This window comes from Cebus imitator, unplaced genomic scaffold (assembly GCF_001604975.1).
Source record: "Cebus imitator isolate Cc_AM_T3 unplaced genomic scaffold, Cebus_imitator-1.0 Scaffold3, whole genome shotgun sequence".
NCBI lineage: Eukaryota > Metazoa > Chordata > Mammalia > Primates > Cebidae > Cebus > Cebus imitator.
In genome coordinates, this window is record NW_016107318.1 from 4,842,271 (window position 1) to 4,856,070 (window position 13,800).

The 13,800-nt window shown below is 39.7% G+C and overlaps 1 protein-coding gene and 1 pseudogene across 2 annotated transcripts in view; both read right to left on the reverse strand.

Moving 5' to 3' along the window:
* Positions 1-13,800, reverse strand: part of AK5 (adenylate kinase 5) — a 295,232-nt gene that overhangs the window by 165,078 nt on the left and 116,354 nt on the right. The gene's annotated exons all lie outside the window — the stretch shown is intronic.
* Positions 1-13,800, reverse strand: part of LOC119471587 — a 53,049-nt pseudogene that overhangs the window by 1,869 nt on the left and 37,380 nt on the right.

A 13,800-nucleotide genomic window follows, 5' to 3' on the forward strand; every position in this document is an offset into this window, starting at 1 on the left:
AAAACTTCCAAGTTAACATTTTGAGGGTGTATAGGCATTAAGCATGAAGTGGAAAAGGGGAGTGAGTCAAAAGGAGGAGGGCAGTGTTATGAGCTGCACCCCAGCTTCATAAGAAAACTCAAACCGGGAACATGGTCTCCAGAAAGGCTGCATGGAGCTACTCTGTCTCAGGCCCATCTGGTAGGGGGAGGGAGCGAGAGGACTTGAGCTGCTGGCTCCTGCCAGGCTCCTGTCTTTCACTGCTCCAAGTTTTCCTATGGGGAGTTGGGTCCCCCCACTTCTTGGTTGCACTGCGCATCCTCTCTGAGCAGCCACTGGGAAGCCAGGCCCCAGGGAGCAGCATAGCTCCTCAATCTAGAAGTGCTGAAAGCAGCCAACGCCTCTGGAAGTCTGGTCTGCTGGGGTCTAGGTACTAGCTCTGCAGGGGATCCCATAATGGTGAGAATGACGAGGCCCTGCCCTCAACCTTGAAGAGGCTGGCTGGGGTCCTCACCAAGGTTAGGATATGTGGTGAGTCAGGGCAGTGGCAGACAGGGCTCTCCATTCAAGAAGCAACCGAGGCCAAGGGGCACGTGAGGCCAAGTGAGCTACGGGAGGCTTGTAAACTGGGCTCAGACAGCTGAAAACACAGCTAGTGTTTGACTGGAGTTTCTGTTCTCCCTTGTAGAAGCTGACTGATGTTGAGCAGCTTATTTCTTAGCATCTATACAATAGCATTGCATGTTATAGAAGCAATCAAAAATATATAGGACATAGTCCCTCAGCCCTAAGGTCTCAAAGAGAGAAGTGAAAGCGACAATTTCCTTCTGTAACATACATGCATATGATCTCTTTCTTTCTCAAACACAAATTTTTTAAAACTTGGGGATGTAGAATGAGGAATATAAGAAACTTTGAGAGTTTCTAGGGGATCTTATATCCTCTGGCTAATTTGAACAAGAATATTTTAATTTCTAGTGCAGACTAAAGTGCCTGATTGTCCAATTTAAGAGGCAAAGATAAAGCACAATTCATGAAATCATTTAACAAGTATTTGTTGAATAACTACTATGTACTAGCTATTCACATGTAGATTCTTCACCTGACCACTTAACCTTTGGACATAGAACATAGAGCCATGAGGAATTAAAACAACATTCATGCAGTCAACTCAACTATGGGATGATGCACATGCTGCTGAAGCCAATTTACTCTCACATCAGGACCACAGAGTTAAGTCAGATTTCATTTTCTACAGCATCCCACTTCTACAACTCCAGAGTAGCATGAGACTTTTCTTTTTATTATTTTAGCAAATATTATGGCAAGGAACCCTAAAGAGCATTCTGATTGCGTATTATCATAATTGCCACTTAATTGGCAAAGATTTTTACAAAATGATGACATTCGGTGTTGGAGAGGTTGTATGTATGGTAAAGGAAGAACTGGCTTTGAAATCATCAAACAGTTATCATTTGTCTTTCAAAAAACACATATGTTGATAGTTAACAACCAGGAGCAATCCCCACTTCCCCAAGGAAACGTGGCAATGGTGGGAAGCATTTTTGTTTGTCACACTTGCGGGGGGTGGGGAGGCTACTTGCCAGGGATGCTGCTAAATATCCTACGGTACCCAGGACAGCCATCCTCACAACAAAAATTTATTCCATCTAAAAAAATGTCAGTAGTGACAAAATTGTGAAGCCCTAATATGTATATTAGGCATTCTTGGCTTTAGGATTTTTAAACAGTGTTTTGAAATTCAAGCAGTGGTGTTTCGTTTTGTTTTTTAAAGAAAAAGTTCTGAAGAACAAGAACCTGGGATGTTAACTTCAAAATACAAAGGGTAGCAGGAGAAACAGTGTTGCAGTAGTAGCAAAGGTAGAGTGATGAGTTTCTAGGAATAAAAACTTATTTACATCTCATGGGTCCGAAAAGGATCCAGGGAGATAAAATTGTGGGGCAATAAACCAGATGATACCTAAACTTGCTCACAGCTCTGAAATTCTGTGATTAGATGGATGCTATGTTTTAGGTAATTGTTAATGTCTAGGAATCTTAAGAAAATCCTTTTCTTATTCCTAAGGACAGAATTAGCAGAGGATGCGGACTGCGTAATCTGTTTTATGTCATTTAATGTAAGAGGGCTAGGGAGGTCAATTGGAAATTTCAAAATGAAATGCTCACCAAATTCCTTACTTCATTCACACATGTTTTAATTTGAATAACAAATGCTGTAACAACTTTCAAAAGTCTACAGAATATATCTAGATTAGGAAAGGGAATTACAGCAGAGGGAGGAGAATTATGCACCATCTGAGGAGAAAGCTACAATCATGGTTTGCATTTTTAATGGTGGAAATGAGTTTTTGTTTTCATTTTCTTTTGGCTCTGATTTTCAGACTGCAATTGGCTGCCCTAATCTTCTCCATAGAGACAGGGCTTGCCACATAATGAGCAATGTTAGGTCTATGAAACATCCTAAATGGACTGAAAAAGGATGGTACCAGTTCAATCTTTCCTTCAAGCTTCTGCTTTTGATTAAACTTAGGTCTGTCTCCCATTTTTTCCCCCTCTCCTTCTTGGTGGTGAAATAAATTGGCTGTTATTAGTATTGTTTCAGTGTTATATATCCCATAAGTGTCATTCTCTAAGAACCAAAGGAGCCTCTTGGAGTTCTTACTTCTCCCTTGTTTCATGCCAGAGATTTCAATTACACAGGTTCTCTACCAATGGCGTTTCTTGTTTCTTATGGAGCTCCTCCAACATGCAAATAACTAGCCCTTCAAAATTTCTTTTATATGTCTGGAGACATCCCTCCAAAAGATTGATTGATTGGTAATCTCTTTGCAGTGACTTTTTCTTCAACTGAAAATTGAAGATTGCACTAAATATACTTTAAAAACTCATGGTGCCTGGAGTGAAATCTGCAGTTATCAGCAATGGAGTAATTATCACTGATATTACTTTGCAGAACCATATTTCTAAAGCTTCATAATCAATGACCAAATTTGAAAGAGAAACACCTAAGTGGACGTGGTGAGTGGGATGGGTGGGGACAATTCTCTGAGATAGCCAAGCCAATTCCATGTTTTGATGAGAATTCCTGTGGTACAGCCCTGCTGAACCAAGCTCTGTAGAACATATTATTATTTTTTTGAAACAGAATGAAAGGACAAAACACGAAAGAAGACAGATCTAAAAACAGACATGATTGTTATGCAAAGGGATGGATACAGAATGCTTGAAGGCTATGGATATCTGAGTAAAAGACTTATTTTCTCAGCCTTCTATACAGAATCTTTGTTCACTGGATATATACAGCACCTAGACAACTTCGTTGGGAAAAAGTCAACACAATAAATAGATACCAGAGAAAACTATTATAATATATATGAACTATTTTATGAAAAAATTTCTCCTAGGACTTGAAGCTTAACAATGCAATAGTGACTTTAATTTATTCTGCTATAGAAACCTAGAAGAGAAGGCTAACTAAAGATAACTTTGATTATTCTTACTACATTAGCTCAGAGAATATTTTTTGGAATCTTCATCAGCACTCAACAACAGGAGCACAAGGTAACGTCATTTACTGAACAACTACTATGTGCCATGCACTGCATTAGAGGTTTTCTTTATATATTTATTATCAATTGTAATTTATAATTCGGATTTTATATGGATTTATTCAATTCCTACAATAACATTATAAAACATTATCTCCATTTTAAAGATCCAAAACCTGAGCCGCAAAGAGATTAAATAACTCGCCCAGATTATGTAACTACATTGCAGGGTCAGGATCCAAATCCACATTTGTCTGCATCAGACAGATGCAAGTGCCAAGGATGGCAGGATCAGATCTTAGCTTGGCATTTGCAGAACAAGGCAGGGCTTTTGGAAGTAGTCTTAGGATGGACCCCCCAAGAATCCTCAGAAGCCACGCCAAGCCAGGTCTAGATATTCAAATATTCTTTTTTTTTTTTTTTTTTTGAGACAGAGTTTCGCTCTCATTACCCAGGCCGGAGTGCAATGGCGCGATCTCGGCTCACCGCAGCCTCCGCCTCCTGGGTTCAGGCAATTCTCCTGCCTCAGCCTCCTGAGTAGCTGGGATTACAGGCACGCACCACCATGCCCAGCTGATTTTTTGTATTTTTAGTAGAGATGGGGTTTCATCATGTTGACCAGGATGGTCTCGATCTCTTGACCTTGTGATCCACCTGCCTCGGCCTCCCAAAGTGCTGGGATTACAGGCGTGAGCCACCGCGCCCGGCCCGATACTCAAATATTCTTTACCTTCTTCCCCATTTGGGGGCCTCAGTAGGGGGTTCTATTTCTCTGCATGATGCATATACCTTGCTTGGTGGCTGTGGCTGTTGGCAGAAGAACTTTCCTTCTGGCCAGGAAATCAGAAGGAGCAAGGGCAGGCAAAGCTGACTGCAAGAGGCAGACGACTTCCTGACTCCTATGGGTCTCTGTGGGTTGGCAGCTTAGAGCTACAGGGAAACTGGCTCCTGTCCAGCAATCCTCTCTGTCTATTGTTGACTCTACTTGCACCCCACAGCAGCCTTCTTAAACCTCTTTGCAAATAACCCTGCCTTTTAGTTTGTTGAGAGGATTGAGGTCATCCAGCATGGATTCTGTTTTTCTCCTCTCATCACTATTCAGTCTCCCTCAGGAATCAAAGGAAGAGTGGGCCTAGCCCCCTTCTAGGAACCTATGTGAGACAGGAGAATGGATTTCTGATATGGGTCATGTCTGGACTGGCACTTCCTAGAAGCTGCTCTGCTTCTGTCCTAGAGCTCCAGCCACCAGGACCCTTACCCAGAGGCCTGGCTTAGCTGCCACTTCCCACAGCCCAACCAGGGCTTTGGCTCCCTGGCCCTTTGACTGAGAGAAAGCATTCCAGACTCCTTTCCAAGAGCCCCTTGATCTGCTTGTCTCATTAAGGGACAGTGGATTCAACGTCAGACCACTAACAAGAAGAAGGAAGAGGCTAGGTTTTAGGTCATGCAGGAGGTTGTGGTTGACAGAAAAGGGCCCAACAGAAAAGAATCCAAGTCAGTGGTGGCAGTCAGGGTTCGGAACCATTCTTTAGCTGAAGGGAGGGTGGCTGCAGTGGCCGACTGTCTAAATTTTATAGATCCAGGTATTGCCCTGGAGCAAACATCCTTAGCTTGACCAACGTCCAGATCATGAGTAGGTATCAAGTGTCCAATATTCTGCTTGCTAATCTTAGGGCATTATGACAGAACACTTCTAAAATTAAGTTGCTGCAGAAAGCACTTACTTCTAATGGGGATCGCTGAAATAAACCCCTGTGTAGTAAATACTAAGAGGATTTAAGATTTCATTAAGGTGATACTGACAAGGTGATACACTGCTTCTCAATCAAAAGTTGACTAAGAGGGATCTGTAGCCCAGAAAATAGGTGATTAATAGATTTTGTCAATTAAATAAACTTTTAGAATATGTCTTGAGATCCACATAGATTGGTATCCAATCTTGTATACCACCTACACGATGCAATTCAATTCAATAAAGATATACTGAACACCTACTTTGTGCCAGGTATTAGACTAGTCATTGGAGATGCAGGGAAGGAAGATTACATCATATTGGCTTTTTGGTACTTACTAAAGCACTAGTAAGGACTAAAATACTTTGAAATGACTTGGTAAAGAAAGCATTAATAGGAGAAAATGGAGAAAAATGATATGCTCATTTTAGACAAGAATTACATTGTGCAGTTCCCATTTTTTCTCTACTGCACCAATAGCATTCTGAGCCCAGCAGTTAGACAAATACTCGTCAAGCTGAATTAACCAGAAAATTAAATTAATTAACATACCCTTTTCCCCTTTCTATTTTCTCTTCTCTCCTCCCAGCATTCCAGCAATCTGAGGCTTTACAAAACTACAAAGTAGTGGGATAGAGATTTAAAGCTTTGCCAAGAAACCTTCCAAACTAAAGAAATTAGAGCCTCAGAAGTCAAATTTCAGCCTCATGTGACATTGGTACCTCTCCTAATTACAGGCTCCATTCTCTTTCATGCTTGAGTGTCTCCCAGCTACAGAGCCCTAAGTGGTACCCTGAATGCCTGAAACAATCCGCTGTGCTGCCTGAGCAACAGATGTGTGATTAGGGGCTAATTTAGGCCCTAGGAAGATCAGGCTCATTTGATTTTCTTTTGTTATTTTTCCTTCTCTTTCCTTTTATTATTACTTTTTTTTTTAGTCCACATGATTCATCCTTTAAAAAATTTCTCTCCTGCAATGTTGACTTTATGATGGCCAAATATGGTCAGCTCATAATTATTGTAAGATTCAGTGGAGATCAAGTGAAATCAAAAAGAACAGCTTAGAAGATGGAAAACTAAGGGGAATGTATCTTGGAGCAGGAACACAGGACATTATGATGAAAGATACCACCAATAAAGTAGAAAGTGCATTTGGATTTTAAATCAAATTGATTTTAATTTTATTTTTTTATTTATTTAGAGACAGGGTCTTGCTCTGTTGCCTAGGCTGGAGTGCAGTGGCATGATTATAGCTCACTGCAGTCTCTAATTTCTGGGCCCAAGTGATGCTCCTGCCTCAGCCTCCTGAGTAGCTGGGGCTACAGGCACGTGCCACCATGCCTGGCTAATTTTTTACTTGTATTTTATTTTTTTGTAGAGACAAGGTCTCACTATGTTGCCCAGGCTGGTTTCGAACTCTTGGGTTCAAGTGATCGTACTGCCTTGGCTTCCCAAAGTGCTGGAATTATAGATGTGAGCCAGTGCTCCCCGCCCAAATTTCTTTTTAGTTAATATATACATATAATGTTGTCAGTAGTGAGAAGCTTAACATTTATAAAAACATATTTAAACATATTTAATGGGACTAGTGAACGGTCATTCTGGATAGTAAGCTGCCAGAAAACCTGTGCTAATGTTTTCCTCTGTTGGAGCAGTGGACACAAAGTAAGGATGACTTGAGAGAAATAATTTAGTTCAGTCAGACATGGCAACATCTCTGCCTTCATGAAGTTGGAGAAAGAGCTGAGAGACTGAGAAGCAAATCATTACCTCATTGTGGGAAGGGCTGGGATGGAGGTGTGCTTGGAGGTTCTAGGGGTCAGAAGGTGGGTATGTGCTGCAATGTGGGGCTTGGGGAAGTTCTAAACAAGCAAAACTAAGCAAGTGAAGAAAGGAAAGGAAGGGCGTACCAGGGAGAGGAACAACAGTGAGATGAAATGAAGATAAGAAAGATGTAGCTTCTTTGAAAGAGATGAGGGTGCCTCTCATCTTTCTTGGGAGTTACATCTTTCTTGGGATTCTCCTTCTGAGAAGGAGAGATGTCCTTTCTTGCTTCTTACAGTTATTTGAAAGCTTTCTTGGGATTTTAACATTTGGTAGCTGACTATTCTCTACCAGTAATCTCTGGACAGGTGTTTGTAGTGAGTGGGTGCTGTGTCACAGGAATGTGACAGATGGGCTCATGTGCACGGCATGAGTTACCATTTATTAAGCATTTGCTATATACGCTAGGTAACAGGCAAAGCATCTTGCAAACATCTCTGTTAAATCCCAGAACAACTCCAACATAACACTTTCCCAAGGAAAGTACTTAAAGGGGTAGGTACTTACCTAAGGTCATACAATTAGGGAAGAACATAGCTTGGATAAGAACTCAAGTCTGTGTTACCACAATGCCTGTGCTCTTAAGAACTAAGCTCTTTTAGCTCTGGGAAGAACAAATCCTATGTTCCTAGTTATCCCACATTCATTTGTTTTTCCTTTCTATTTTTAGCTTGAGAGTCATTTCCAAATTCAGAACCATTTAAACAACCATCCTCACTTTGTCCTTTACTCACTATTCCCAGGTCTATAACTTTGTGTTACTATTGTTTGTACCAAGTTCCCAAAACACTAAATTGATCTTTGTTTCAGGATAATTAACTTATTAGCAAGATGGCTATGACAGGCTTGATTTTAAAAATACATACAGGATGAAAACAGAATGGGGGATTGTTTAACAACTTAATAGCCATTGGGCTCTTTGGATAATTGAACAATTTCCCCCCAAGTTTTAGGAAAAATATAAATGAAGCAGGACAAAGACAATTATGAGACCGGAAATCAGATTTATAGTAATGGAATTTACATTTACATCCATGGGCAAAGGAAGAAAATATGCAAATAGATTTTAAAATCCTTATAAATGGTTTTGATGCTAAGACTTTATGTTAATTTAACGAACTCAAGTCTATGGATAGTTAGTCTTCTTATTCTTCTGCCAAAATGCCTAGGCTTTTGACAGGAAGCAACATGTAGAAAAAGAGATTACTTGCCACCCATACCTACATTTTATTAATTGTGGATTATGGGGAAAAATAATTTTATTAGCCATGTATCAACCAACTATGAACTCAGCAAGTTCAGATTCATGTGTAGCCTAATGTTCATCCTGTTGAGTAGGAATAGTATTGATAGATCTTATAAGCAGTAGTTGAGTTGGGCTTATAGAGGGGATAAAGACGAGTGAGTCAGAGGATACAGATGAAGAATCTTCGGATTTTCCTTGTGAGAAGAAACAGACGATGCTGTTTCCTGCTTCCTACAGTTATTTGGAGGCCTTCAAAAAACTTCTGATTCCATCAAAGCCTGTTTATATGTGTCCTGGCTCCACCTTTTCTATTACTTTGTTTGAGGTTATGTTTAGTTATGCCTCTTTTTTCTTTTTCAGATACCCTTGAGCCTTCCAAGACATTAGCAGTGAGAGATTCTGTTCTGCAAACGTGCGACTTCACTCAAAGACAAAATGAGCACAGCCTCTGAAGAGCCTCTTAGTCTTGTGCTGCCTCAAGCCAGGTCTGCTTTCTATTTTCACCTCTCAACTATGGGCATGGTCAGCATCTTCCTAAAGAAGACTAGAATTGATAAGCTTACCTAAGGCATAAAAGGTACATAGCATTTGTAAAGCAACAGATGCCTTCAAATTTTTATAGAAAATATTCCACTTCGTACACATGATCAATAATAGAGACAGACGCCAACTAGAATTTGTTAGAAGCCTCGGGGCAAAAAGCTAACCCTGAGAAAAATGAAATTAATGCCAATTTTAAATGCAATCCTCAGGCTTTGCAGAATGAGTCAAACTTGATCACACATAAACAAAGGCAATATGTCCACTTTTACAAAATGACAAAGTGACTTTGTAGGCTACCTAGAAAATTTATCACATTTTGCAGAACCCCTCTTCTTCCAAACAAAGCTCCATTCTTATCCGCCCCCCCCCCCAAAAAAAAAAAGAATCCACTGTGTCCCCCAGCAGTGTAGGAAATTTGCATCATGTTTGAACTCTCCCAAAGTGACCTCCTTCCTTCATTGCAGGAACAACTGAGGGAAAGAGGGGCCCTCATGTTTACTTTTAAAATTACTGAGGGGGCTGCAAATGTAAAGATCTCTTGTCCTGAGTATTCTTAGATCCTGTGTCTGTTAAAAGCTATGTGAGTTACAACTAATTTTTCAGTTAGTTTCCCAGTAAATTCTTGCATTTGTGAGCTTACTGAAAATTTCTAATAGTTGATTATGACTCAACCAATATTTATTGAGTGCCTACATTTGTTGTGGATAGTATGAAAAGATGATTTTCTTTAGTATCACATAATACAGACTATGTTTTACCCTTTTATTAATGTCTTCTTCCTGTCCAAGTAGGAACTTCCATTAGAGATGGGGTGAGAAAGTGTCACTACTAAGTGTGTGGCCATTTATTATTAACTAATTCATTAACAAAACTTGTTGCGCACCTACTGTATGCCATGCACTAGGATTCAGTGTTCAGTAAAATAGGACTCTTGCCCTTAACGAGTCCACAATCCAGTCAGGGGTTAACCTGACTTAACCCTAACATTAATGCAAAATAAAGGCTGTCACAGAGCAGTTAGAGAACTACCATAGGAGATCAAAGGAGAAAGAAGGATTACCTGGTCTCAGAGAGGAGGAGGATGAAAAAGGTTTTGTGGAGTAAGTGGGAATGAGGATTAAAGAAAGTGTCATAGGAGAGAGGGAATTTGAGCCCACAATATTCCAGGCCCATGAAGATCCCTGTTTGAGTTTGTGGCTGCCCCACCACATACTTTTTATGTGGCAAGAATTTATGAATCACAAAGCACACATTCAGATTTACATTTTTTTTTGAGACAGTCTAGAATGTCCTGGTGCAATCTAGGCTCACTGCAACCTCTGCCTCCCAGGTTCCAGAGATTCTTCTGCCTCAGCCTCACAAGTAGCTGGAACTATAGGTGCATACCACCACACCCAGCTAATTTTTGTATTTTTAGTAGAGATAGGGTTTCACCATGTTGGCCAGCCTGGTCTCAAACTCCTGACTTCAAGTGATCTACCCACCTCAGCTTCCCAAAGTGCTGGAATTACAGGCATGAGCCACTGTGCCTGGCCCAGATTTACATTATTTTAAAATCTGGCTTGAGAAATCGGTTTCTGAATAATGTCAACAATAATGCATCGCTTCTCTTTGGCCACAGGTCACACTCAAGGGAAGCGATGAGGTGGAGAGGTAGACTACCTGGATCAGATCCCAGGCCCACCTTACGAGCTGTGTGACTCTGAGGGAGTTACCGATTCTCTAAGCTTCTTTCCTCAGCTAGAAAATAGTGTTGTGTAGTTATGGAGTGCTGAAAGGTAGAAAATCCATTATCATTAGTACACAACTTTGCATGTAGTAAATCTAGTAAATCTAAGTGTTGGCAATGACTATACTGGGAAGTGGCAAGTGGTTATCGATGTAGGATCACATTTTCTGGAAGTATTTGAGGTGGGATAAATCCTTTTAAGTCCAAAATTATTTACATCTCTTTCTGACAACTTCTTAGCTCTCATGATGACTTCTTTTTAAAAATCCCCTTTTTACATTTATTTCATAAATGCCATTATAACAATGATAAAATAAACAAAAGCCACAGTAGTAACAAATTGCCCCAATTTGTGCCTAGCGTTCACATTTCCATACTCTCTTTTGAACCAAGCAGACGCTAACCTAAAGGAGATGCCCTGCAAGTGAATACATGAATAAATAAATGAATTCCTGTCTCAATGGCTTTGCCTCCAAAAGAAGTATAAGGTATTATAAAAACTACGCACTGACAACTAGCTAGATTTCTCTGTTTACCCTGAGGGTGGTTATAACTATAGTTATAGTATCACAAAATGCTTTCCTGAGTTTTAAAAGATTTTACTGGCCTGAACAACATAGTGAGGCTCTGTCTCTAAAATAAATAAATAAATAAAAATAGCTGTGTGTGGTAGGGCATACCTGTAGTCCCAGCTACTTGGAAAACTGAGGTCAGAAGATTGCTTGAGCCCAGGAGGTTGAGGCTGCAGTGAGCTGTGGTCATGTCACTGCACTCCAGCCTGGGTGACAGAGCAAGACCCTGTCTCAAAAATATAAATAAACAAAGTATTTTATAGGACATCACACTACTATGTCCTGGTTGGAAGGGCAAAATGGGACATGGTGGGCAAAGTGACAACTTTGAAATGAGAAACTACAACAGTGACATTAATACTAGATCACAGAATAGGTTTCCGTGAATTATATTTTCAAAAAAACTCCACCAATCATTCCTTTGGCCACCAAAGGGCCATTTCCTTTTGGCATAATGTCATGACCTACTTAGCTGTGTTGTCAGAAGAGTCATAACTATTATTATGAATGCACAGATTTGGATTCTGTGTTTGCCAGTCACAATTAACACAGCTGAATGACAGCTGAGAGAGTTCAATACGACCCCCTGGGCACACACTAAAGAGAAACCAATATAGGTTCTCTCTTTCTAAACTCCAGATATAGTAATTTTAAAAGATTTGTAAGTAGCCAGGTACTTACCTCAAGTTAATAAAACATTAGTGTTTGTTTAAAATGTGTTATTTTGTTTCTTTCTCTAATATGTCAAGCAAATTACAGAGGGATTTTGGCTTAAACTTTAAGTCAGTTATCTCATATACAGCACAGGACAAATCAGTAATTACCCTGAAGAACTGCTAAGCAACTCATTAGAAAGGCCTCAAATGTATCAGAGGCGGTTTCACATTTGATTCATGAGATTTTGAGCTTGGAAACTTGTGCTTAGGAAGAATACTGAAAAATTCACATCCATTTTAATCTCATGCCTTCCAACAATACTCATAGCATATTTTAAACTACAGGCAGGCCTAAACATAAACAATTAATTTAGATTGTATCATTATATATGCCCAAAGTCAATGGTTAATCTATCATATAGCAGAGACAAAAGTACTGAGAAACTTCTGGATGTTTCAACTACTCTGTATGATCCAAGGATTCTAGAATTTCTTATTTTTATTCAAGGAGTATGTTGGAGCCTACATACCTGTCCTTTTATTATAGAAGGAAGAAAATGCAGCTGTTAATTTTATCTTCTAAAAGGTAAACAAAGCTACTCTATGAAGCTAGAAATGACTCAGGATAAGAAGTTGTCAATATTTGTTTCACCCCATTTACTTCACCTTCCTAATATCTGAGCATTGGTGTAATGAAGAAGTTAAATGTGTGGGCTCTGAAGTCACACCAGCTATGCGGCTCTAGACAACATCCATCTCGGTTTCTGCAGGCATAAAATCAGGACAACAGTTCCTACCTGAGAAAAATAATTCATGCAGTGTGTCTGCACATGGGAAATGTTTTACAGATGCTGGTTATTATTATTTATTTCTCAGAATCTGGTTCTTTAGTGTCTTTTTTTGTAGCACCTATCCATTTGTTCATTCACCCATTCGGTATTAATTGAATACTTGCGATGGACAGATACTGCAACAACAGCCTGAGAATATATATATATTTTTTTGCATAAAGAAGGTACTGAGAGAGACAAATAAATATATACCAGGTTGATGTGCCTATGCCCCAGCTATTGCGAGTGTTGGCAGCTAAGAGCTAAAAGCTCACTTCTGCACCCTTTTCTGGAGGGCTGCTCTTGGCTACTGGGTGCTGTCTAGAAGCAGGCCTCAACCCCTGGGGCTGTTTCCATAATCATCCTAGTTGCCCGTGCAACCAGGCTGAGGCTAGACCCATTTATTTCTGTCTGACTCCTTTACCTAAACCCATTTATTTCTGTCTGACACCTTTACCTCCCTTCTGCTTTTCCCCTTGCTCAATGACAGGTGTCTTCATAGAGTAGTCCCTTAACAGACCTTGTCAGAGGGTCTGTCACTAGGAGATCCAACCCAAGAAAAAGTGTACCCATGGATTGTTTTGATAACAATTTTGATAGCAATGCAGGTTTCAAGTAAGTAAAATAAATAATGGCTAACTGAATATTTCTAGAGCTTCCTTAAAATACACAGATACAAATAATCTATTGTCCTTCCAAAGTGACTGAACACATACATTTTAAGTATTCTTATTAAGGCATCTCAGCCTTTCTTTGTTACTTTAGTTTTTTTTAGAGCTTCCTCATCTTTAAACCTAAAAAAAAAATGCTATTCTATATATAGTATTATATATATATAATAGATGTAAATCAAGTAGAACAAAAATATTATTTAAGAACTTCTAAACTTTTTGTGTTTGCTTTTATTTCCTACGTTCTTTCAAAGTTGAAATAAAAGTCTTTCTACTTCTTTGAACAGATGGGTGATTCTGATGATCTCCCTGGTTCCATATTTATTCCTATTGCCTATTTTCTTTTACGTATTACAAGTGGTCTGGGTTTGTCTTTCCGTGTAAGAGTAAGTGTTAGCATCATCAGGTATGAGCTAAAATGGGTTTCTCCCCTCTCACCTAAATGTCC